The following is a 25,799-nucleotide window of genomic DNA, read 5'->3' on the forward strand; positions in this document are numbered from 1 at the left end:
GCTACAGTCGTAGGTATATAAGGGACTGAGGACACAGCCTTGTGGGGCACTGGTGTTGAGGATGATCGTGTAGGAGGTGCTGTTGCCTGTCCTTACTGATTATGGTCTGTGGGTTAGGAAGTTCAGGATGCAGCCGCAGAGGGAGGAGCCGGTCCCGAGGCCACGGAGTTTGGAGATGAGCTTTGTAGGAAGAATGAGCTGTAGTTGATTAAATAGAGTCTGACATAAGTGTCTTTGTTATCTAGGTGTTCCAGGGTTAAGTGTAGGGCCAGGGAGATGGCGTCCTCTGTGGACCTGTTGCGACAATAGGTGAACTGTAGTGGATCAAGGCAATCTGGGAGGCAGGAATTGATTCGTGCTATGACTAACCTTTTGAAGCACTTCATAATGATGGATGTCAGAGCCACCGGATGATTGTCATTAAGGCATGCTGCTTGGCCTTTCTTTGCTACCGGGATGATGGTCGTCGTCTTGAAGCACATAGGTACCTCAGATTGGTGTAAAGAGAGTTTAAAGATGTCTCTGAATACCCCGCTGAATGGTCCACGTAGGATCTGATCGCTCACCTGGGTACCCCATCCGGTAAGAGTTTTAACAACACCAGGTTAAAGTCCAACAGGTTTATTTGGTAGCAAATGCCATTAGCTTTCGGAGCGCTGCTCCTTCGTCAGATGGAGTGGAAATCTGCTCTCAAACAGGGCACAGAGACACAAAATCAAGTTACAGAATACTGATTAGAATGCGAATCTCTACAACCAACCAGGTCTTAAAGATACAGACAATGTGAGTGGAGAGAGTGACTACCCCATCCGGGCCAGTCGCTTTCCGTGGGTTAAGTTTTGAGAAAGCTGCTCTGACGTCTGAGATGTGTATATATCCGTTGAGGGACAATTGCCAGTGTCCCGATCTGGTCACATTTCCCATTGGTTCATTCTTGCAGTATATGCCATTGATGTTCGATTCATAGATCAAATTTAAGTAGGAACTCTTGTCTGAACATCAGATCGTTTTAATGCTTTCTGAAATTGATGTCATTCAGTATAAGTACTACAGATTTCATTCAATAATACTCTTAATTAATCTGTGCTATGTAGTTCTGCTTTATGTATATAATTATCACATTGTTACCATTTTCTTGCCCCCTCTCCCTCTACTTTTGGCCAGTAGATTAGCTGGCTGTGCTGACAATTGCATTGCACGTGCTGTCACTGACTCCGACAGGAACCTGTGATAAGAAATATTCACACTTGGTTGCTCAGTCATAACCAAGTAATGGAACTGAATTGCAGTGCAATAAACAAATCAGTGGTACATTGTGAAGCATTTCTCTGCCCCTTATGGCAGTGACAATTTAGTTCATTCTTCACTGACCCAATAGTATGTCTGTCAGCAATCTAAATATGATCTCTTGTAGCAAGGGGTCTTCTTTAAATGTATTAATCTCTCATGCATTCAGAAGTTGGAATCCCTTTATCTGTGTCTTTTTTTTTGCTTGACTGATCTGATGCCTGACTGCTCAAGGATAGATTCCGTTCTCTATTGTGATTGAAGTTTTTGCTCTCTGGGATTTGAAGGACTGGATTAGTATTCCAACCATGTTTCAGACAGAACCGCCTATTCTCAATGAGTTGGATAAGGAGCACAATCAATTGTATTACTTGGCTTGTCTCTTGATTATTACTTGTGTAATCCCATGAGTGAAACACAGGAGGTTGGTTGTCCACAGCATGCAGTTGAAATTGTGCGTTTAGTTTAAGAACCAGTCATGGTTTTTATCTGTTTTGTTTTGCACAGGGATATTCATTCAACTGGAAGGAAACACATTCTGACTTTTTGTAAACTGCTAAGGAGAATGGCTAAATTCAGACTTCATAGCTATGTGAATACTGAGCGGCTCTCTTTCTCGTTTCGTTAGCATGCTATTATTTTTATGCATTGGTTTAGAATTGTAATTAAAAAAAATTTTTTTACAAGTTGTTTTTCCTGTGTACCTTAGCCAGAAATGTCTACCATAGACTTGCAAACTGTTTTGACAATTGTCATTTGCACAAACCACATCAAAGGAACTTGCTGTGTATGTATAGGGCTTGTAGTTTATGTGCTCAAAGGTCAGTTTGATGTTTTATTGACTAGTTTTAAACTATATAATTATCGATGGGGATGGGATGGGGGTGCTGGTGGTGTGTGTTCTATTAAGACAGTTGGTTTGTTAAAGCAGCTTGAGACCAGCGATTTATACTGTGATTTTTGTATAAGGCTTCAATAAATAGAATATATCCAGCTTCTTCCCACCTTTCAATAAGCAAATAAGGACACCATCATTTATTCAGGAAATATGTTACATAGAAAATAAAAGCAGGAGTAGGCCATTTGGCCCTTCAAGCCTGCTCTGCCATTCATCTTAATCATGGCTGATCATTGAATTCAATATCCTGATTCCCCCTTCCTCCCATATCCCTTGATCCCTTTAGCTCCAAGAGCTATATCTAGTTCCTTCTTGAAATCACACAACGTTTTGGCCTCAACTACATTCGGTGGTAATGAATTCCACACATTCACCACCCTCTGGGTGAAGAAATTTCTCCTCACCTCAGTTATAAAAGGTTTACCCCTTATCCTCAAACTGTGACCCTTAGTTCTGGACTCCCCCATCATTGGGAAATCTCTTTCTGAATCTAACCTGTCTAACCCTGTTAGAATTTTATAAATTTCTGTGAGATCCTCTCTCACTCTTCTAAACTCCAGTGAATATAATCCTAACTGACTTAGTCTCTCCTCATCCTGCCATCCCAGGAATCAGCCTTGTAAACCTTTGCTATACTCCCTCTATAGCTAGGACATCCTTCCTCAGATAAGAACATCAAAACTGCACACAATACTGAAGGTTTGAGTTGGCTTTGAGTTTCACAGTGTATTCACTATTTGCACCATAATACCTAAACAAGGTGGAGAGGACAAATAGAACTTCATGGACAGACCATATATAGCGTTCCTGATTCAGCATGTACTGCAATTCCCTTGGAAATGCAGAACTGATTCTTGGTTGTGGAAGTTGAGGGCCAATAAGTGTGGACTTTTTAATACAATACATGAGTATTCCAAACATGACCTTTTCTGTGACCAATGCAAGGTGAGCTCATGGCAAGATGAAAGCAGAATAAAAGAAATGAATACTGAAAAATCTGAAATAAAAGAAATGCTGATAATATTTTATCAGAGCTAGGTGATTATTCCAGCGAATAGAGCATTTTTCCTCCTCCTAAAAACTGTTTGAGTGTAACACCACTTAGTTCTGGCCAAATGTCATTGTCCAGAAACATTAACACCACCTTTCATTCTCCACAGATTCTGTCTGACCTGCTAAGTATTTCTGGCATTTTTTGTTTTTTTTTGTATGAAAATAACAGTACTTATTAGATGTTGGGAGTAACCATCCCTAGCCTTCCAATTTTCCCCCTACACCCCTTTGAGAAACATGACTTCTCGTGTGGCACATTTAATCTCAAATTGGCTGAGCGCATTCAATTTTTATCTGATCCAGTGTATGTGCTGAGGAACTATGGAGCACCACTGGGGAATGATGGCAAGTGGTTTGACACTTTGCATAAGACAGCAGACGACAACTGGATGAAAGCAGTAAAATGCGCTATTTTACAGCTGTTAAATCATGGTAATGGAGACTGTGAATTTATTGGAGTACATTTCACCTCAGGGTATTATAGAGAATGATGGAGTACTTCGTGAAAAGCATTGTTTGTCAATTTGCACATTAAACTTCAAGCATTTGCAACCCTGGGACTGAGATTTCATAGTACGAGCTTTTTCAGTAGGATTTCTGTTGAGCTAAGGTAACTACCCAACCGTATATTTAAGACCACGTGCATTTATAATTATGCCTTTATTATTGTAAGATGGAACCAGACGGTGAACACTTGAAGAAATTACTTGAAGGCATTGTCAAAGTGAAGTATCTTGAGACTTTTGAAGGTGAGGTGGCGGGGGAGTATAGTTTGGGATGTAGGCACTAGATAGCTCGAGAGTTCAATACCAATAGATTGATGGGTGATACAAAGTGATAAGGTCATGGACAAACATTAACAGCTTATGTATTTTAAATTACACACAGGGTCAACAGGAAGCTCATGAAAATTGATTTTAAAAAAGTGAAATGATAATGGAGTGTGGCTTAGTGTGGGATTGGATCTGGCGCAGAATTGGATCTGGGGGTTTTGGAAGAGGGCAGAAAGTGAATGTTAGAGAAGCCAAGTCTGTGGGTGATGAATGCACAAGGTGATGAATGCGCAAAATGTATTAGTGACAGTGTCAAAATGACTGGTACCTATTGAGTGCAAGGAGGGATGACATAGTTCTGTTGTAGGATATCATTGTGGCTATGCTGTGACATGTTGACTAAATTTAGCCTTCATACCTACTGACTTTGTCTGTAACTCTGATCCAGAATTGATGACTGGAGCTCTGCTCCTCAGACAGTCAAAGGACAGTGTATGACTGAGGACAGTGGGAGCTTTTTCTGCTGTTATTTGACTCAGAACAGCCTTTCACCTACATTTGAAACATCATAAGTTATAAGTGTGACTTCAGAAGGATACATGAAGTTGAATTTGTTTTAAAATGACATCAAATGAATGTTCCTACGTTTAATGGTAGCCTTGGCTAAGTGGTAGCATATTCACCTCTGACTCAGAAGAGCCTGTGCAGGTGGACAGAAAAGATTGCTCAAAAAGTGACAGATGATTTGTCCCAGCATCTTGCCTTAGCATCCATGGCTCAGTTGGTAACACTATTGCCTCTGAATCAGTTCAAGTGCAGAGATTTGAGCATAGAAATATAGGCTGACATTCCACTTGAGTGCTGAGGAAGTGCTGTACTGTTGGGGGTGTTGTCTTTCAGATGAGACATTAAACAACAATCCTATCTTCCCCCCTCAAGTGGGCATACAAGATTCCATGGTACTTTTTTGGAGAACAGTTTTCCTCGGTGCCCTGGTCAATATTTATCCCTCAACCAACATGACTGATCATTATCAAAATACTGTTTTTGGGAGCTTGCAAATTGACTGCCACATTACCTACATTACAATAGTGACTTCAAAATACTTCCATTAGCTGTAAAGAGCTTTGAGATGTCCTGAAACGCATTAGATTAGTCACTAAAAATGGACTATCATGCCATTTACTACTGCTGTCTCTTGCACCTTGCTTTGCTGTGTGATGTCTTGAGTGTAAAAGGCACAACATAAATGTAAGTTCTTTCTATTTGAACACAATTAGAAGCTTCTGCCAGCAGACTCACTATATGCAGATCCTAGCTGTTATATACCTCGCCTGAGTCATTATGCATATGCTGGCCATCTGATGACATTTGAGTGTGCTGTAATTATTCCCTAAATGTAGAAGGAATGTCTGGACTGTGGCATGTAAAACAGGTGTGGTGGTCACAGATTCTTAGGTGATACCTGCTAGCAGTAACCACTTTTAGAAATGATCTATATGTGATCAAGTTGGAAACTCATTCAAGTCACCCTCTACTTAACAGGTAAATTCTATTTTGACACTGGATTATTTTAATTTCTCAAAGGGAGAAAGGTGGGTTGAAAGAAAATATATAACCCGATTGTGCACTTCCTGCACTTTTTGGGTCCACTGAGTAGTGTTCAATCCATAAGATATGAATTGCCTGATAACTTTGCAAAATAATTCCTAATTATGCATTGATATCTTCTGATTCTTGAATGCTTAATGTGTTACTGCCCCATGACCTAAGTTTCTGGAAGATAGATGTTAAGGGAATTCATCGTGCTGGAGTGTTCTCAGTCGAGAGAACCAAATGTTCCCAAATGAACAGATGACTCTGATCATTTAGAGCCTTGCAGTAACAAGCCATAGTTTGATTTAGAAATGAAGTTTAACCAGCAAGACTTGTGATAGCATATTGCAATGATGTTTAAATTGTGAATTAATTGTGTATAAAGGTACATTGTTTTGAGTTTTTTGTACGTGTTGGGAGCAAATGGAACTTCAGAAGTCCTCGAGTGATTCTTCCATCTGAATTCTTCAACTGCACGTGTTTAAGGCAGTTGGTAGTGTGCTTAAAGACTCAATCCATAAATAGGTACTGTTTAATGGCCTCTTGCCAATCTGACAACACTCCTCAAGGGGGAAAATTCCTATTTGAACATTAAACGAGTCACAGGATTTCCTTTTGTTTTTCAACACTATCTCATGTACTTTACCTGTCTCAGCTGACTGTTAACATGGGCGACTTCATTGTTTATCTTGTTACTAGTCCAGTCTGTATCTAGTTCCTCTTTCTTGCCAAAGTGTAAAGTAGCTTTTGCCAACAGACGTTTTGATGCTAGTGGCTGTATTTTGGAAATCCTTTTGAATGACCAGTTTGTTGTGGAACAGTTGAGAATACAGTGAAAAGTATTGTTTCTTGCGCACTAGACAGACAAAGCATACCGTACATAGAGATGGAAAGGAGAGAGTGGAGAATGTAGTTTAACAGTCATAGCTAGGGAAGAAGCTGTTTTTGAGTCAGTTGGTACGTGATTTCAGACTTTTGTATCTTTTTCCCGATGGAAAAAGTGGAAGAGAATATGTCTTGGGTGCGTGGGGCCCTTGATTATGCTGGCTGCTTTTCTGAGGCAGCGGGAAGTATAGACAGAGTCAATGGATGGAAGGCTAGTTTGTGATGGACTGGGCTTCATTCACGACCCTTTGTAGTTTCTCGTGGTCTTGGACAGAGCAGAAGCCATACCAAGTTGTGATACAACCAGAAAGAATGCTTTCTATGGTGCATCTGTAGAAGTTAGTGAGAGTTGTAGCAGACATGCCAAATTTCCTTAGTCTCCTGAGAAAGTAGAGGCTTTCTTAACTATAGTGTCTGCATGGAGGGACCAGGACAGGTTGTTGGTGATCTGGGCACCTAAAAACCTGAAGCTCTCGATCATTTCTACTTCGTCCCCATTAATGTGGATAGGGGCATGCCTTCCACTACGCTTCCTGAAGTCGATGACCATCTCCTTCGTTTTGTTGACGTTGAGGGAGAGATTATTGTCCTCGCACCAACTCACCAGATTCTCTATCTCTTTCCTGTACTGTGTCTCGTCATTGTTTGAGATCTGACCCACAATGGTGGTGTCATCAGCAAACTTGAAAATCGAGTTGGAGGGGAATTTGGCCGTACATAATATGGTTCATATGAGTCAGAATTAACAATAATATCTGATGATATATTGGTTCAATACTTAACATGGTTGGAAAAAGTAGTCTTGTTTCTAGCAGTTAATCTGGAAGGCGCTTTCCAGAATTACTGCTTTTACAAACTTTGAATCAATCTTTGGTTCAGAACAAGTGATTCCAGATTTACATTTATTATCATTTGAATTATAGCCCTACTTGTTGCTTCTGTGCTTATTCTATTTCAATCTTTTATACTGATTAACAGTCAGTTCCTTAAGAAAGAGACATGTTGAAACTTTTTATCTTGCACTTATCAGGATACTTTGCAAGAATACCAATATATGGGGAAAACAATTTATATTGTATGAGAAAAGAGTGCTTGGTTGGCAAGTGGATTCTTGATTAGTGGGCGCATTGCCAAGGAGAATGCACCAGTTGATGGTGACTGAAGTTACATACTCTGCCTACATACACCACTAACAGGATGCTGCTGTAAGCCAAAAAGACATCTGCCTGTCTCACACATTAGTGATATGGCATATGGATTTCAGTGCCACTGCAACAGTATGTAGGCCATATTTCCCAGACCGTATCAAATAATATACCCCAGCCACTGTTTGCAATGGGCAAGGTATAGACTGTACCCAACCAGCCAGTGCTTGCAAAACTCAATACACAATGTTCAACATTAGATGTGATCTCACAATTGGACAACACTTGCTAAATAATTATGTGTACTAAAAATTATACGAATTAAGATTGTCAGTCAGGTTTGCAATTTGGTGCATTGACGTGTGCTGGATGCCACACATATTACTTTGCAGACAAAAAAACATGTACACACATTGCACCCGTTTCATCTAAACAAAGTAAGTGACAGCCTTTTGCTGACTCGTTCCTCAAGGCATTAGTCAGAGTCAAACTGCTTGTTTAAAATGTCAAAATGTTTGGCAGTTAATTGTCGGTCACCATCAGCTAGTGCATTCTCCATGGCAAAGCCTCTGAGTCCACGTGCCAACCAAACAGCACACTTGGACGGTATAAATTGTTGTTTTTTCCCTTATTTTTTTCTATAAACATTCTCTGCTTCCTTAGTTTGAATTCATATTATATTGTAGGAGCTGGATAGGCAAATTGTTTCCAAATTCATGCCAATACCTTTCTAAAGAGGCAGTGGCATGAGAGTGGAGAGGCAGTCTGTTGTCCATTATTGTGATGCTGGATTGATGCAGTTGAGTTTGGAAACTCAGTGGCATGAGAAGTGATTAGCAAGAACCCACATCCTATGCCCAAATTTTAAACACTTGTTAATAAGATCTATTGTTACAATCCTTGGCCAGATGAACCACCCCCCACACATGCACACGCGCACACACGCGCTCAGTGAATAAAGCCACAAGATTCCATGAGTCTTGAACAAACATAAACTTCACTATACAAGTTCAGAAAGATAAAACAATTCATAATATCTATTTTATACCTCATTACCCTGAATGTTAGCATATGTGTGAATTAACAAGCCAACTGGTGGAACACACCACATGATAAATGGCAGAAGCAACCAAGGGAGAGTCCATGGGTTTCTCAACAACTCATTAACTATATGTGACAATCAATCTCACTGAATTACACTCTCTCTCGGGATTCCAGTCTTTACCATCACAGATCTAATCTGAGAATTTTCTCCAAAAGTTGCTCCAAGTCAAATGGCATCAGTGACGGCCCTCCTTGCAGGGTTTCAATCTCGTCACCTGTGATTCCATTTTCTTGGATTTCTGAATATGTATTCAAACACCAACTCACAAGCATAAATTCCGATCTTTGGTCGTGCCAAGCAGAACATTGCTCCAAAGTTGCCCAAGCACTGAGTCACTGCCTTCTTGGATCTTCAGGGCTTCTCTTGAGCCTTCTTTACTTAAAGTTTGCCATCCTCGGCCCTTTACCTATTTGGAGCTGTTTTCTATGCTCCTCTCTTAGCTGAACTGGGACCTCTTCCTGTCCTTGACACCTCTCTGGGACCTCTCCATGTTTCCTTTCCTTGTCCCCTGTGTGGGCACTAGTCTGTCATGGTGCTCTGCGACTGGTAACCTCGCCCTGTGCAGTTTTCCTTCTATAGGTGCGCTGGGCCCTCGAGAAACTAGCGCTGCACATGTATAGCCTGCTCCTGGTCTGCACATGCACAGAACCTCCGAGATGTTTTGGTATTTGAAGTTCTTGACCTCCACTCTCAACACCACGTTAAGTTTGGTTTTTGCACCATAGTCTTGAATGTTTCATTGGTTACTGCTACCAAATCTATATTGTCATAGTGATTCGTAAAAGGTGGATTAAACTGTAAAGTTTAAAATTTAATTGGATTAGTTGGGCAGCTCTGAGAACAACTGGTGTAATCTGGCAATTTACTAAACCAGATGGCTTCATTTAAAATGCTGTTCTCTGATTCAGTTCACTGAGCTGAGATGCTGTTTGAAATGAATTGATAAAGTCTTGGAAAAGCTGCTCACCCAAACTTACTATCTGATCAGATTATGTAGACGTCTCAATTATTAGGTATTTCTGAAGTTTCTATTATATTGTAACATTTCTCTTAATGGGCTGAGTTATACAAAACAATTAACATTTCCTTCCCAAAGTTCAATGGTTATATTTGGTTTTCCAGAGTAATGGTAGCTTCTGGCCAATGTATAAACATGATTATCATAGGAGTTTGTCATTTTCAACAATATGTGTGTGTTGTGGATTCAAACAGCATGTTTTATATTCAAATAGTCTCCTTTTTTAACCATTATGTTGCTTCTGGCTTAATTTATCTAAAACAAACAAGTGCAAAACAAATCAATTTCTTCTCCATAGAGCAACATGTGCATTTCTCATTGGGAAATGTAAGTCAGGCTAAACCTTTTTCCTACTTACTATGACAGTTTATTGCTTTGTGATGAGGCCTGGATTCCTTCTGCGCTAAACCTAGATTAATTTCTCTTTACAAAAGAAATAAAGCACTAAAGCACATTGTAAATGTGTGAGAGTTTCTCACAATCTACATTTTGGGTAGTGAGATTCTCATTCCTTTTCCATTTTTTCTTCTTGCACCATTCCTAGTGTTTTGGGAGGAGGCAGGAGCATGTTCTCAACATTGCCCGTATCGTTTAGAAACCATTCATTAGGACTTGCATAGGAGAGGGTGTTTTTCCAAAGAGAGCATTAGAAACTAATGGGGAGGAGCAACTTGCAGTTAAGAAAAAACATAGTTGTATTGGAGGCAGTACAGTGAAATTCATCAAATTGATCCCTGGGATGAGGGGGCTGTGCTATCATAGAAACCCTACAGTACAGAAAGAGGCCATTTGGCCCATCGAGTCTGCACCGACCACAAACCCACCCAGGCTCTACCCCCATATCCCTACATATTTTACTCACTCATCCCTCTAACCTACACATCTCAGGACACGAAGGGGCAATTTAAGCATGGCCAATCAACCTAAACCGCACATCTTTGGAATGTGGGAGGAAACCCACGCAGACACGAGGAGAATGTGCAAACTCCACACAGACAGTGACCTAAGCCGGGAATCGAACCCAGGTCCCTGGAACTGTGAAGCAGCAGTGCTAACCACTGTGCTACCGTGCCACCCAAAACTCTCAGGAATTTGTGACTGCTGTATGAGCAACATTTCCAATCACATTCGCAGCAGAGGCAGAGCAAATTGGGTTTGTCTTCCATGGAGTTTGGAAGAACGAGGCGCAATCTCATTGAAACATAGAAGGTTCTGAAGGAACTTGATAGGGTAGACACTGCAAGAATGTTTCCATTGTTTGGAGAATCTAATACACGGGCGCACATTCTCAGGATAAGGGACCAGTCATTTAGGATTGAGATGATGAGAAACTACTTCACTCAAAGATTTAAGAATCTTTGAAATTCTCTGCCTCAGAGGGTTGTGGATGCTCCATTTATGAATACATTTAAACTTGGATAGACAGGTTTTTGGCGTTTCAGGGAATCGAGAGATCTAGGAAACCATCAGGGAAGTGGAGTTGAAGTCCAAGATCAGCCATGATTGTACTGAATGGCTCAACGGGCCATATGGTCTACTCCTCCAGTTACCTGATTGGAAGAGAAACGCTGGCCAAGGGGATGTCTCGGCGTGAAATGGCCTTTTAGCGCTCCATGATATAGTGAACCTGGTCTCTAATTAATGTTATTTCACAGAAACCTCTTTAACATCTAGACAACTGTATCAAAATAGAGCAACCAAAAATGCCTTTTCCAAAACAGTATGTTTGGGTGTCCTTCTGTCCGTGTCAATCCTAATGAGCATTGGAAGGAAGAAAATGGGAGGGGACAATGGAATGCATCAATGTAAAAAAAAAAATTAACCACTGATTGCAGATGGTTTTTCTGCGATATGGAATTGATTACTTGGGGAATAGTGGATACTGCCTAGAGTCCTGTTTGCTCGTTTATTAGCACACTGCAACACTGTTTGGTGGCGTCTGTTATTTTATATTTTTATTTGTCTCCTGCATGGTTAATAGCCCCCTTGTGATGTAGGAATTGCTGATTCTATTGTAACGTGTATCTGTAGCCTGTTCGTTTTATTGTTTATGGAGAAGCACCTACATGGATTTTTTTCCCTTTTTGAAAAGGCCCAAAGTTGCATCAATTAGAATGTATTGTGTTAAGATTGCAAGGTTAAGGACAGACTATTGAAGGGCAATAAAAGGCTGTATTCTTCACATAAACTATTAGACAAAGAACTAGTGGCATTTGAACTTATGGGCTGAATCTGCTCTTGTCCACATCAAATCACTTTCCATCACAAGCGTGCAGTGTGAGTTCTGCTGGTTTATCTCCATCCTCTTTCTAGTTAAGAGGTGATGTTGATTAAAGCTCCATTACCTCTATTTGAGAGGTAATTTAAATCTGGCATGTTTTCTGTGTGGGTCTGTTTGACATGGCAGGTTAATTTGGAAGTGCCTGATATCCCTGATCATCTATTTAACAAAGTAAGACTTTTCATATTACTGAGTTGTTTTTAGAATGATCAAGATTAAATGGTGATTTAGGCTATCATCTTCAACTGAAATGATAGTTTTCTGAATATACCTTGAGACTTGGCAGAAATATAAGGAACATGATCATTCTTGACAGAGCTTGTGTCAGCAATTTTACCTGAAACACCTCAGTTTTTTTTTATCTTGCGGAAGTTTTTTTTTGAAGAATATCATCAGATAACAGAGCTCCATTAACTGCTTAATGTTCTGAAAACATATGTTTGTTTTGAGAATTGCTGTGAGTTTGTTTGGTTTAAGAGTTTTGTTTTAATACTGCTACATTACACAAACAAATGGAAGCTGTTTCTCCAGTTCAATTTTGGAGAGTTTAGTCGATCTAAATTGTCCTACTTTAAAAGGCAGCATATTAGATTATTACAGGAGGATAGGCGCATTGGCATATCTGCGAATCAAATGCACTGCTTCCACTAATGAGTCATTTGTCCCTGCAGTGCTCCACAGTCTCTCAATGGGGTAGAGCTTAAAATCCTGCTGGGTCAAATTTTGGTGGCAAATGCATGCCATTGTTAATGCCAAAGCAACCATCCAGTTTGAGATCAAGAGATAGGTGTGTGAATCTCCAAACTTGTTGGTCGGTTTGCACTACTTGCTTTGCACAACCTTCATTGTTATTTTTAAGAGCTTGTTAGGTTTGCAAATTAATTGACCATTAAACTTGTCACAAAGTTAGGGCAGGTAAATAAAAATGTAAGTAACCTTTTAAAAATGTGATAATTAATTCATTGCCAGTTTGACTCTTTCACCAAAAAAGGGAATATTTTTATATGTAATAAACTCTTAGGAGAAAAAAAATTGCATTTACTTTTCCTTTGTTTCTCTCAATCCGATCTGTCCTTCAATCTCTTTAGTTTTCTGTTTCGTTCACATTTTTTAAATCTCATTGGTTAAGGAGGATGGCCTGTTGCTCTCATTGTTTACTAAAGGCCCAGATGTATTGTTAACTTCACCTTGCTGTTACCAGCTTACATCTTCAGCAATTTATTGCACAAAGTTCTTTCGAGCACAACCTTGGATATGTAGGTATGTGATATGTTGTGAATTTCTCACTCTAGCAAGATTTGGCCATAGACTTAATGGACCTGAATATCAATATAGCGGCCATTTTATGGTATTAATGTTTCTGAATGTAATGTCCTAACTATGTTCGGGGTTGTGGATTTTAACAGAAAAAGCAAAGACTTGGTTTGCGCGCACAGTTTCAAACAAATACACAACAGGCTTTATTGATGAGCAGCTCTCTTGCACTGCATGAAGCACAAAACAAAGTAAAACAGCAGCATGAGAGCGCACTCCCAACGATATCACCATCAAGTCATGTGATCAGCTCTTAAAGCAAGGGGCGGCACAGTGGTTAGCACTGCTGCCTCACAGCGCCAGGGATCCGGGTTCGATTCCTGGCTTGGGTCACTCTGTTCAGAGTCTGCACGTTCTCTCCGTGTCTGCGTGGGTTTCCCCCCACAGTCCAAAAAATGTGTTGGTTAGGTGCATTGGCCAAGCTAAATTCTCCCTCAGTGTACCCGAACAGATGCCGAAGTGTGGCAACTAGGGGATTTTCACAGTAAATTCATTGCAGTGTCTAATGTACGCATACATGTGACACAAAAAAAAACTGCACCCTTTTAAAACCTATAACAGTGCAGAGGAATTTTTTGTTGCTTTCATGGCAGAGGTGATTGAGTTGAATTTTTTGTATTCTTTCATAGAAAGAGTGCGTCACTGGCAAGGCTATCATTTGTCGCCCAACCTAGTTGCCATTGCGAAGGCTGGGATGAGCTGCTTTCTTGAATAGTTTCAAAGCAGTCTAACAGTTCCAGTTTTTGAAGATACTTTTCTAGGTGGGTGGGGGAGCATCATCATTCCAAAGTGAACTCTTATTTCCTGCCACCTGCTCTTTCTCTATCAGTGATAAACGGGTGCAAGAACAGGAGTACTGCAGGGAGGGTGGGGAAGCTGCACTTGATTGGTATGATGTTTCAGCTTTCCATTGGTCTTGGTGCTGTCCATCAATTGTACACTTGCACAGGGTTGAGTAGGCATGCATGTGGCAGGCAAAGGCATTGGAGCACTGCATATAACACAAGGCACAGGGAAGGCATAATATAACCGTGAGTCAATCTGGTTAGTTTTTTAGGACTTTGAATTCTCGGCATACACAAAGCAGTTAATTTAATCAGATTCTGGAATTTAAAAAGGAATTAAAAAATTTGATTCACTATTTGGCCTTTCGAATTCTTCACCTATTTAGACCTATAAAATGTAACTTGCTGTTACATTTGTACAGAACCTAGTTTATTTCAAGTAATTTGCATTATATTTTTAAGGCATTAAACTTTTTTTATTTGGATAACAATGTACGGTACATTTTAAGTGACCCTGAACACTTAACTCTTGTAGGTAACCAGTTATGGTGATTGTATGGATAGTTTCCAAAACTAAATAAACATGGCTCAATTTTTTTAAAGGAGGTGAATAACTTATCTTTAGGTGATTGCTGCTCTTTTATATCATAATAGGTCAAGGGGACTCACTGTGGCTCAAAGTAATGAAAGGTTTATTGCCAAAGGTTAAAGGTATTTACAATAAAACGGTCAGATAAAATTAACTATGCAACTATACAATACTCCTCCTTGGTTATAACTGAGGATCCTTCCTGACCTGGGATACGTGCCCTTGCAACTGATTGGCTCAGCTTCCTGCCTTGACACTCCATAGGGTCCAGCTCGATTACACGGCCCTTGGGGAACGCCGCCTTAGAGAGGCCATGCTACCACATGTGCATGTGGATGGTTTGTGCTATGGGAGTGTGTTATAGAATCCAAGCAGGAACCCAGGTCATTGTTTAATGAATAGAAGAGCAATGCATTCCCTTTTGAGGCTTTGTTACAGAAAGTTAGAAAATTCATTACTTGTAACTTCATTTATGAGGGTAGTTTGGAGAGGTTGGGACTGTTCTCCTTGGAGAAAAGAAGACTAAGAGGAGATTTGATAGAGCTGTGTAAAATCATGAGGTGGCTGGGTAGGGTAGATGGGTAGAAACTGTTCCCGCTCGTAAGAAATCAAGATTGAGAGGTTAGAGAATTAATGATGTGCAAAAGACGGAAATGTGATGAGAAAAACTTTTTCACACCAAGTAGTTTGGCTCTGGAATGCACTGCCTGGAAGTGTGGTGGAGGCAGGTTTAATTGAGGCATTCAAGAGGATGATTACTCGAACAGAAACAACGTGTCCAGTAATGGGGAAAAGGCAGGGAAATGGCACTAAGCCCCGATATTTATTTGGAGAGCCAGCGTAGATATGATGGGCCAAATGCTGCTCTCCTGCGCTGCAGCAATTCTGTATAATTTATCCAATATAATATCAATTCGGCACTTTATGATGGAAAGCTCAGCTTAGTGTTGAATGGGACGTTGAGATTGCAATTTGGTTCAGCTTGAGACCGTGAATAGGGAGCAAGATAGAATGGTGCTGTTTTAACATACCTAACTGGAGGCTATTACTGCTCTTTTAAGACTGGATCTCAGATGAGGAGGCAGGCAATGTAATGGTGTAGTGAGAGTTGGTAGAGAGGGTAGAGCTGGGTGAGCTTAATCAACATGTGGATGCTAGCAGGGATGGGGAGAGAAGGCATTGTTGGAGAAGTTCTGCCGCCGATCAGTAGATAGAAGTGTGGGAAATCACGAAGCTGAATGGCAATGAAAATGAATATATTGGTGGGACCACGTCAAAAGTTACAGGAAGATCAAGGCCAGATATGCACCTCGGTTGCAGTCACAGAGGATGTCATTGTGACTTGGCTAGAAGCTATTTTAGCGCTATTGCAGTGGCAGAATCCTGATTGGAGAGGTTCAGAAATGGACTTGCCTGCCGTGCCCATCCTTTCTCCAACAGCATATTCAGAGGGAAAGAACATTGGAGATGGAGTGGTAATTTGCAAGGACAGAGATTGAGAATTTGTTTTCTATAGGGGAGGAGTTTTGAATTTGGAAGACAGTACCTGAATGTTTTAAACTAATTCAGCTAGCTAGGGACCAGGAAAGGAAGTTGCGTGGTCAGCCATTTTGTGGGAATGGGGTGAATAGAGTGAAAAACTCTGGAAGATATTCTAGATCTAAATAAAGCACCAGTTCCCTCCACCTTGAATTTTGTGATCAATTCTAGGCACCACACTTCAGGGACAATGTGATGATTTAGGAGAGACTGCAATTTAGATTTACTAGAATAGTTCCATGGATAAGGATAATTACAGAAATGGCATTGTTTCCTTCAAGCAAAAAAAGCGATTTGATAGATGTATTTAAAAGCATGAAGGGTTTAGAAAAAGAAAATAAAGGTAAACTGTTTCTAGTAGCTGAAGGGTCCAGAGCCAGAAGATACACATTTAAGGTGATTGACAGAGAGCAGAGGCGACATGAGGTAAAACATCTTGTTTGCAGTGAATGGTTGGAATGCTCTGCGTGACAGGGTGGTGGAAACCAGTCCAATAGAAGTTTCCAAACAGGAATTGGATAAGTATTTGGAAGGAGAAAAACATTACAGGGAAATCGGAAGTGTGGAACTAACTGGATTGCTCTTTGCAAGAGTCTAGCTAGACTCGATGCGTCAAATGGCCTCCTATGCTTTAATATTCTCTCCACTTTTTAGGTTCCTGGGTGTGTGGCTCTGCAAGAATGGTTCTTGACTCCAAATCACAAAGGTTTAATCTTACAAATCATAGAATCATACAGTGGCATTTGGACTGCCATTCACTCTCCTCTGAGTTAGAGGATATGACATGAAAGATTTAGCAGTTCAAATGATTTTGGAAAGACATTTGAACAGAGCTTGAAAATTAATATCGTGCAGGGTTTTGATGAACTGATTGTTCAATTGCTGCTATTAACTATCTGTGTGTAGTTTAACATAGCATATTCAACTGAAATAAAATTAGTTTTGTGTGTAAAAGAAATTGAAATTCCAGAACAAACAGAATTGTCGAACTTATTTAAGTTGAATAATGTAAAATTGGTAAATAATGTGATCAGTGGGCCTGGAAACAGGGAAGTACCAATGCTTTCAATTTCTCTCCCTGGTCTGAAGGCAGGGTAGTGTATGGTTTGGAAGGGAACTTGTAGGTTGTGGTCTTCCCATTTCTCTGCTGCCTTTGTCCTTCTTGGTGAAAGAGATCACAGGGTTGGAAGGTGCTGTTGAGGCAGGCGTGGCAAGTTGCTATAGTGCAACTTGTACATAGTGTACACTACTGCCACGTGCATTGGTTTGTAGAGAGTGAATGTTATGGTGGTGGATGGGATGCCAATCAAGCAAGCTGCTTTGTCCTGGATGCTGTCGAGCTTCATGAGTGTTGTTGGAGCTGCACTCATCCATGCAAGTGGAGAGTATTCTTTCACTCCTGACTTGTGCCTTGTTGATGGTGGAAAGGCTTCAGGAAGTCAAGAGGTGAGTTGTTTGCCTCAAAATCCCCGTCCTCTGACCTCTTGTAACCACATTATTTGTACAGCTGGGCCAGTTTTCTGGTCAGTGAAACCCTCAGGACGTTGACAGTGGGGAATTCAGCGATGCTAATGCCATTGAATGTCATGGGGAGATGATTAGATTCTTTCTCATTGGTAATGGTTGGTCATTGTCTGGCACTTACCACCTATCAACCCAAGCCTGAATGTTCTCCAGGACTTGCTATATTTGGACATGGACTGCTTCAGTGTCTGAGGAGTCACCAGGACTGTGTTTATAACTCAGGCTGTTTCAATATGTCATTTTGATGCTGCTGATGCCTGAAGCAAAGAGTAGAAAGGTGAAAGGTTTGATGGCGCCTTTTTTTTAAGCAAGACTTGTAGTTAACTTTTCCAACTCGTGTTAACACGAAGAATGAGTTGAAAATAAATCGGTCTCAAGAAACTTGCCATATAAACAATATTGCAGCATTAAAACTAAAGTTTACACTTGTTATTTACAAGTTTGTTGGCAACTGGGGAAAACATAGAGCCATATTTACCATTTCACCAGTAAGAATAAGATAGTGTACTGTCTGATTCTCAAAGGTTATGTTTGAATGGTATTCAGTTGGAAGCAGTTTAAAGTTTTAAGGTTTATTTATTAGTGTCTCAAGTAGGCTTACATTAACACTGCAATGAAGTTATTGTGAAAATCCCCCAGTCGCCAGACCCTGGCGCCTGTTTGGGTACACTGAGGGAGAATTTAGCATGGCTGATGCACCTAACCAGCACGTCTTTCAGACTGCGGGAGGAAACCGGAGCACCCGGAGGGAACCCTTGCAGACAAGGAGAGAACGTGCAGACTCCACTCAGACAGTGACCCAAGCCAGGAATCGAACCCGGGTCCCTGGTGCTGTGAGGCAGCAGTGGTAACCACTGCTGCCCCAATTTGCTAAATTATTCTCAGAATGGTGCAAGCTATTGAAAGAGCTGGGGTATTTAATTGGAGAGAAAAGTGGCTGGGGTAGTTGTAGAAGGCAAAATTAAAGGCACATGCATAGGGAATGAGAGGCAAAACTTACAATAGTTGTGAGGGTCATTGAGTGCATGTCTGACATAAGCAGAAATAAATCTAATTCTAAGGCAAACATACAATGGTGCAATAGTAGGCTGGTTGCTAATTGTTACTTGGAGAAGTGAGATCACCTGTTTAAGTATGTGCTGGAAAACTCAGCTGTTTTGAGTTCCTTCAACAATCCTCTCTGACCAGTGAATTTGTGGAACACTTCAAGGAGGTGAGATTTCACCAGGGCTGGGAACATTTTTGCGTGACCTGGTGTAGAAAGCTTATGTTGTTTTCCATTCAGCAGTTGAGCATTGATCCAGCAATTGTCTGAGCATTGGTCAGATAGGACAAGATTTAGTTCATCCTGTTGCCCAGCTTGGACTCAGTCAGGATGAAAGTGTACTCCGAGAGAGTGACAAAGCAATTTGCTTGAAACTAAAATGGCTGGCTCTTACCTGCAATAATTATCTATAATGTCTGGTCTAAGGAGCCTTTAAAATATCACAATTAGCTAAACCTTTTAGAGCAACTGCGTGTGATGTTTCGAATAAGACTTAATTGTCCAGCAATTTCTTTCATAATGCTGTGTGCTATCTATCTGGCTTATACAAATGATTGGATCTGTGATACACAAGGCAAATACCAGATATTAAAATGTGTTTCATCGATATTAAACCGTGTACATTTATTTATGCTACCAGTAACAAACATGTGCTATTTAAACTCTAGATATTTACCTTTCTGGTTGAGAACGCCTCGTGCTACGCAGAAGTTCTCAAGTAAATATTTTGCTAGCACTGGAATGGTGATCTAAAACGATTTATTAAAATGGATCCTGCAATTACAAATGATGCCTGAAATGATTTGTTTTGCAGCTTTGATTTTCTGGTACATTATGAAGTGTTGTACTTAATCTGTTGGTTTTCTTTTCATTCCTTTTTTTGCCAATTCTCAGTTAAACCATTTATCACCTCCTTTCTTGCCTTCTACCCATCAGCATAGACAAACATTAACCTTAAAATATGGAAGAAGAGAGGTCTTTGATCAAAACAGGTTGTTCTCTTTTTCAGGTGTTGCACAGTTTTCTCTATATTGCAGGCTGTACTCACACAGTCAATTTCTTAAGGTAAACATCCTTACCAGTACTTAAATTTATCCCTGGAATAGGAATTCAACCGTAGAGCCACATTGGAACTCATGACAGTTGCAAACCACAAGTAATTTATCCATAGATCCAACCACACATGAGCTATTTTGCAAATAATTGCTTATCAATGTTCTCCTAACCTAAGTTTGTTCTTCAGTAGAAAGTTAGCTGTTAGAATAATGAAGCTGTCTACCCATTAACTTTAGTACAAAGGAAAGTTTTCTTGGTGGGTTTTCTGAATTAAAATAATATTGGTCAGGTTTTAAACCACAAATTAAACCTACTAGATAACATTAGTTCACATTTTAAACCAGGAGATTTGGGTTTAAATTCTGAACTAATGTTATCTAGTAGGTGCTGCATTCATTTTAGAAATCTGAATTGAAGTAAGATCAGTTAATAGCAATAACTTAATACTCCAGAGTTGTGCAGTTTTAGTCTTAACTAATGCATTTAAAGCTTATTTGACAGCACTGTGTTCCATTGCAAAATTAACAGATGGTCATATTAATTGTGGCATTGTGCAGCAAGCTGCTGTCCACTTTACAGGAAAAGACTTCAGACTTTCTGGATCAACAGTTTGTGTCTGAAATGGTTATTTCAAGCTACTGCTAGCTGGTGATGTCATTTCCTGCCATAGCTGTGAAAATGTCAGGCGAGAAACTCGACAGGATTTGTCACTTAGATTTCAGAGTCTGTATAAAGAAACACTGTACGATGCATGGTAACTGGTAACAGACGGCACATTGCAATTTCAGCCAGCCACTAATGCTCCCTCATCGATTTTAATAAAACAGATGTCCTCTCAATAGCAATGTTTGCAGTGGGGAGCTCACAATGCTCTGGCAGATGTTTGGATGATATACTGCAATATTTATCAGTGATGTGCTAAAGCAGGATTGCCTTCAAAGATTTGTTTTGCCATCCCCATGTTAATACATTTAGCTTACTGCCTGAGAGACCCATCATCATATTAGTAATATAACAAAAATGTATGATTTGAAATAAAAGCCTTTTCAGTGTTTTGTTCCCTTCATCTTCAGGAGATTGCTTCAGCCAGGAACAATGTATAAGACCTTCTGTACGTTCCTAATTGTTACCACAATATAATGGTCAGACAATTTAGGAGAGCTGAGTTGTTTAGGAATTTCATTTAATTCTTTGGGTCATCAGCATCTCTAAAATTGTTAACTATTTCTATATAAGCCACCCGAAAATTTTATTTCAGATATTCAGAACTTAGTTGGTTGTCTTCAAACTGGTTTAAAGCATTTGAGTTCCAAAAACTGATTCTAAACTTGTTGCCTTCAAATGCCTTCAGATGTGGCTAATTCATCTTTGAAATTAAAAAATATGTTCATTTTCACTTTGCATAGTCATATAATTTGGCATTTTAGAATGAGTATTATGTCAGATGCAGGATAATCTTTTTTATAGTGTAGTCATTTGAAAGGTATTAAATGGAGAATGGTGAGGCAGAGTTTGCATGTTTATAGAGGGACAGCTAAAAGAGATCAAGTATTTTATGGCAGGCAAAATTATATTGACTTCCCTTGTGCATTGTATAGATATACAGTAGGCATGCATGACTGATTCAGGAGTGGGAGCACAAGCCTCCTGTTTGGTATGTTGCGTGCTGCCGCAGTTTGCCAGTGACCTCAAATTTTCAATGCAGAATATGTAAAATCTCGTGACTTGTCATTTTACATACATGCTGAAAATAGACTGGTTTCCCTGCTTTATTTGGCACTTGCAAGGCATAAAGTTCATGCATAGGTCCTTGAAATCCGCATGACCTTGCATTTCTGCCCCCACCCCGAAATGTTTTAAATTTGGGGCAGTTCTTTTAGCACTGTTGCCTCACAGCACCAGGGACCCAGATTCGATTCCGACTAATATTCTGTGTGGAGTTTGCACATTCTCCCCATGTCATACAGTCATAGAGGTTTACAGCATGGAAACGGGCCCTTCGGCCCAACTTGTCCACGCCGCCCTTTTTTAAAAAAGAAAACCCTAATCTAATCCCAATTGCCCGCATTTGGCCCATATCCCTCCATACCCATTGTACCCATGTAACTATCTAAATGCTTTTTAAAAGATAAAATTGTACCCGCCTCTACTACCTCTGGCAGCTTGTTCCAGACACTCATCACCCTCTGTGTGAAAAAACTGCCCCTCTGGACACTTTTGTATCTTGCCCCTCTCACCTTAAACCTATGCCCTCTAGTTTTAGACTCCCCTACCTTTTTGAGAAAAGATATTGACTATCTACCTTGTCTATGCCCCTCATTATTTTATAGACCTCTATTAGATCACCCCTCAGCCTCCTACGCTCCAGAGAAAAAAGTCACAGTCTATCCAGCCTCTCCTTATAACTCAATCCATCAAGTCCCGGTAGCATCCTAGTAAATCTTTTCTGCACTCTTTCCAGTTTAATAATATCCTTTCTATAATAGGGTGACCAGAATTGCACACAGTATTCCAAGTGTGGACTTACCAATGTCTTGTACAACTTCAACAACACGTCCCAACTCCTGTATTCAATGTTCTGACCAATGAAAGCAAGCATGCCAAATGCCTTCTTCACCACTCTGTCCACCTGTGACTCCACTCTCAAGGAGCTATGAACATGTATCCCTCGATCTCTTTGTTCTGTAACTCTCCTCTATGCCCTACCATTAACTGAGTAATTCCTGCCCTGGTTCAATCTACCAAAATGCATCACCTCGCATTTGTCTAAATTAAACTCCATCTGCCATTCGTCAGCAAACTGGCCCAATTGATCAAGATCCCGTTGCAGTTGGAGATAACTTTCTTCACTGTCCACTGTGCCACCAATCTTGGTGTCATCTGCAAACTTACTAACCATGCCTCCTATATTCTCATCCAAATCATTAATATAAATGACAAATAACAGTGGGCCCAGCACTGATCCCTGAGGCACACCGCTGGTCACAGGCCTCCAGTTTGAAAAACAACTCTCTACAACCACCCGCTGGCTTCTGTCAAGAAGCCAATTTTGTACCCATTTAGATACCTCACCCTGGATCCTGTGAGATTTAACTTTATGCAACAACCCACCATGCGGTACCTTGTCAAAGGCCTTGCTAAAGTCCATGCGGACAACATCAACTGCACTGCCCTCATCTACCTTCTTGGTTACCCCTTCAAAAAACTCAATTAAATTTGTGAGACATGATTTTCCACTCTCAAAGCCATGCTGACTGTCCCTAAGCAGTCCTTGCATCTTTAAATGCCAGTAGATCCTGTCTCTCAAAATACCTTCCAACAATTTACCCACCACAGATGTGAGGCTCACTGGCCTGTAGTTCCCAGGCTTTTTAAACAAAGGCACAACATTTGCCACTCTCCAATGTTCAGGCACCTCACCCGTGACTATCGATGATTCAAATATCTTGGCTAGGGGACCATGTCTGTGTGGGTTTCCTCCAGGTTCTCCAGTTTCCTCCCATAGTCCAAAAATGTGCGGGTTAGGTTGATTGGCCATGCTAAATTGACCCTAGTGTCAGGGGATTAGATGGTTGATATGTGGGGTTACGGGAATAGGGCCTGGGTTGGATTGTGGTTGGTGCAGACTTGATGGGCCGAATGGCCTCCTTCTGTACTGCAGGGATTCTATGATCAACATTTTTTTAAAAAGGAGTTGGCTTTTTAAATATGTTTAAAGTTAATGCTCTCTTTGGCATTTCTTCTGTATTATGAATGCTATGTAATTTAGAAAATAAGTTTACTTGAGTGAACAAGCTGACTAATTTCATCTAACGTTCAAGGATTGGTTCGGTAGTTTCTCTCTTCTGACACAGCAAAAGCCGTTTTGTTCAGTTACTCCTGGGCTATGATTAGTTGCAGATTTCTACACTCAAGACAAGGTACCTTGTTAAAGCAGAAGTAATTAATCCTTTTGGCTTCAACACATTGTTCACAAACTGAAGTGATTTCTCTCAAAACTCTGCTAATCCTTTGCCGTCTTAGAAGATTAAATTCCTGTTTTTGATCTAAATGGTGAAACATAGCTAAAATCATGTCGGCTTTTTAAAATGAGAATTAGTGTAGACCGAGGCAGGATTTGGCATCATTACAGGGGAAGTTATAGTGTTTGAGGGAGAAAACCTTTCTATCCTTTAATTTCGGTGCAAGCAAGGGGGTAGAAGACAGCTGTTCACATCAGTATTAGACAAAAGCAAAATTGTAGGGAATTGTGGAGAAGTACTATATTGCACATTTAACTGAGAATGAATACCATGTATTATTCTGTTAGAGATTTTTTGTGTTACAACACTGAAGAGTAATACAAAAAATAGCAGGATAGTTTCTATCCCAGGGAACGAAGTTCACATTAGACATTTGGATGTTTTGATGTAGAATTTTTCAAACTGCATGGATGTGAAACGAGGGTGAGGAAGATATAACCCGATATCTGCAAATTTAGCACTAAATATAGTTTATTTCAAACCATTGGCCTCATCTTATGCTCTGTAAGATAGTGAAGAAGCGATTTTGTTGCACTGATTGGCTTTGCTTCTCTTTTCAGTGAAACCCTGTGGGTATTTCTCACATTTGGGATGAAAATGAGACCCAACATTCTGCTGACTCTTTAGATCTCAACCCTGTAAATAAACTTCACCTCAACATTTCAATATTAAGCTCTCTCGGTATGACCCCCAGCTCAACATTAAATAACATTTAATGGACAAAGCAGCCCACTTGATTGGCACTACATCCACAAATATTCGCTTCCTCCACCACCCTTGCTCAGTAGCAGCAGTGTGTAATGCAGAAATTCACCAAAGATCCTTAAACAGCACCTTTCAAACCCATGACCACTTCCATCTAGAAACAAAGGGCAGCAGATACATGGGAACACCACCACCTGCAAGTTCCCCTCCAAGCCACTCATGATCCTGACTTGGAAATATAGTGTCCATCCTTCGCAGTCGCTGGATCCAAATCCTGGAATTCCTTCACTCATGGCATTGTGGGTCAACCCACAGCCCGTGGACTGCAGCGTTTCAAGAGGCAGCTCGCCTGGCACAGTGGTTACCCCTCTGCGTCACAGCGCCAGGGACCCAGGTTCGATTCCCAGCATTGTCTGTGCGGAATCTGCCTGTGTCTGCGTGGATTTCCTCCAGATGTTCCGGTTTCCTCCCGCTGTCCAAAAGATGTGCTGGCCAGATGCATTGGCCATGCTAAATTCTCTCTCGGTGTACACAAACAGGCGTCGGAGTGTGGTGGCTAGGGGATTTTCACTGCAGTGTTAATGTAAACCTACTTGTGACACTGATAAATAAACTTTTAAAACCACCTACTCAGGGGCAACTAGGGATGGGTAATACACGCTGGCCAGCCAGCAATGCCTATGCCCCATGAATGAATAAAAAGAAAATTGCGCTGCAATTTTAACCCCCCTCGATTAAAAACATTCTTCAACATCTAGGACTCTCAATAAAATTCCGTGTCAACATGAAATCCCCACCTCAGCACTAAACTGAATGACTTGTATTCAAAACGTCCTTTATACTGTAATAATTAGTCCTTTCCTCCCTCTCCTGACTCTGGCGTGTCTCACCCCAAGTCCATGCTAGGTGGGCCTATATATTTAATATAATGTATTTAATATACAAGGATTGAAGCCCCTGGGATGCATATTGACCCTATCGATCCCTTTCTAGCCTGGCTTCCTAACTCTGAAAGTATCATGGCAATGCTTGTGACGTCAACTACAATGGCTGGGGCCACGTCGTCAGAGTGAGTGATGGTTGCCTACCAAATGATGAGAGTTTTTGCGAGTGCCAGTTGACCAAGGAGTCATGCAGTTGAAATCATTTTATGCTGGATTGATGGTTGTCGTCTGCACA

The 25,799-nt window shown here is 40.6% G+C and overlaps 1 protein-coding gene across 12 annotated transcripts in view; it reads left to right on the top strand.

The window, feature by feature from the left end:
• fbrsl1 (fibrosin-like 1) overlaps window positions 1-25,799 on the top strand; it is an 856,957-nt gene that overhangs the window by 39,283 nt on the left and 791,875 nt on the right. The window lies entirely within an intron of this gene.

Source organism: Mustelus asterias, chromosome 13 (genome assembly GCF_964213995.1).
Source record: "Mustelus asterias chromosome 13, sMusAst1.hap1.1, whole genome shotgun sequence".
Lineage (NCBI taxonomy): Eukaryota > Metazoa > Chordata > Chondrichthyes > Carcharhiniformes > Triakidae > Mustelus > Mustelus asterias.